Genomic DNA, 2,118 nt, shown 5'->3' on the forward strand with positions numbered 1-2,118 from the left:
ATTTGAAGCAGTAGCAGGAACATAATCGGTAGGTAACAATAAATTTACCTACCGATTATGGTTGATGTTCTTCATTTCTGCAGTAGTAGAAACATAATCAGTAGATGACAATCAATTTACCTACCGATTATGGTTGATGTTCTTCTTTTCTAAAGAACATCAACCATAATCGACAAGTAAAATAGATTGCTATCTACCGATCAAGGTTTTTAAATCGTGAATAGAAACGTGAATCGTTTTTCTATTTTTAAGAATCGAATCGTATGTTGAATCGTGAATCGTAGATTCGTAATCATTTTTATATGGGTTATTTTGTTTTTGGTACTCAAGTTTTGACCAACTTTGTTGTTTGGTCTAACATTTGTCCAGCTTGGTGTTTGGTACTTGGAAATGACATTGACCCGCCTGGACTCGGTTTGACCTTGATGTGTCCACTTCTCTGTTAATTAATTAGAAAATTACTAAAAGAAAATTAACTTTAGTAACAATGACTTGCTAAGTCCTAACGTTACACGTGTACGCTCATCTCAACGGTGGAGAATCCTCCTAAATTTAACACTTATGACCCTAAAATCTATCGACTCATAGTCAGTTTATTCTCGTCGCAGACACAGAGTGTTTAGGGTTTACAGAGACTTTGTCCTTGAAATCATTGTAGATCGATAAAAAGCTGCAAATCGAAGTGTTATTGTTGGTGTTTTGTGGATTTGGAAGTCGATCTGTAAGATTTTGGGGAGATTGAAGTTTATTTTAACCGTTCTTCATCTTTTTCAGTGGTAAGTGTATAAAATTTACATAATTTTGTTATATTTCTTCCTTAATCTATCTATTATTAGGTGGTAAGTGGTAAGATTTCAATATTTAAGTTGTTTAATTTTATCTTTTTTTCGATTGAATAATTTAAGATTTCAAAAAAATTGGGGTTTTTTCGAATCTGGTACTTTTTTAATACTTGAAAAGGGGAAAATAACGTGGGTTTGTCTTTTTGATGGTGACTTTGTCAATTTTGTATGTGTTCGACAAATTTTATATTTTAGGGTTTTGTTGCTATGCTGCGTTTTTCGATTACTTTAGTATGCAATGACTTGATGTACCTTATCTTTATCTTTTGTCTTTAGGGTACCTTATCTTTATCTTTTGGTTAAACTTTAACTTTTTCTATATGTGTTGTTGTACTTTTAACTTAAACTTTATTTTCTCTCTATGTGTGGAAGGTTCAGTACCACATGTTCCAAGGAATCCAGCTAGAGATTTTGAAGAATATTGTGAACAACTCAATCAAGCTAGAGTTACTAAACCTGATGTAGCTGTTGGTAGGGGCAGAGGAAGAGGAAGGACAACTGGAATTACAGCTGGCAGAGGTGGAAGGGGAAGCGACATTTCAGCTGGCAGAGGTGGAAGGGGAGGTGGCATTACAGCTGGCATAGGTGGAAGGGGAGGTGGCATTACAGGTGGAAGGGGTGGAGGGGGGTGGCATAGGTGGAAGGGCAGGTGACAATACATCTGGCAGAGGTGGTACAGCCGGAAGAGCAAGGGGAGCAGAGTACTTACTTTTTTGGGACCAAGTAGAAGAACTAATATCACCTGCTCCAGCATGGGTCCCTCCTGGTAGAGGTGTTACAAGAGCTGCAAGGGGTACAAGTAGAGCTGGTAGAAGGGGTGCAGGTAGAGGTGTTAATATGGTCCACAGAAGAAGAGGTGAGATAGTTGGTTATGGGATTTTAGCAGGGTGGTAAATGAAGTTCCAAGATATAGAAGGAATCCTACTAGGGCTCAGGTGATTTCTCTACTATTTTTTTATTGTATTTGCTTGCTAAAATAGACATAGAAGAAATACTATTGTATTTCATGCATTTGGAGACAGGTACTAACTACAAAATTTTGTCTTTAGGCTTTTGCAGCAGCTGCTGAACAAGAACAAGATGTAGCTGCAGAACAAGAACAAGATGTAGTTGTTGATTATTTTGTTCCTGCGGTACCATTTTTAGGATTAGATGGTTGTTTTATGCCAGGACAATATAGTGGTGGTGTTCCAACTAGAGGTGGTATTAGAACCAGGGGTGGTGGTGTTAGAACAAGAGGTGGTAGTGTACCAAACAAGAGGGCAAGACTCACCCT

Source organism: Papaver somniferum, chromosome 2, assembly GCF_003573695.1.
Source record: "Papaver somniferum cultivar HN1 chromosome 2, ASM357369v1, whole genome shotgun sequence".
Lineage (NCBI taxonomy): Eukaryota > Viridiplantae > Streptophyta > Magnoliopsida > Ranunculales > Papaveraceae > Papaver > Papaver somniferum.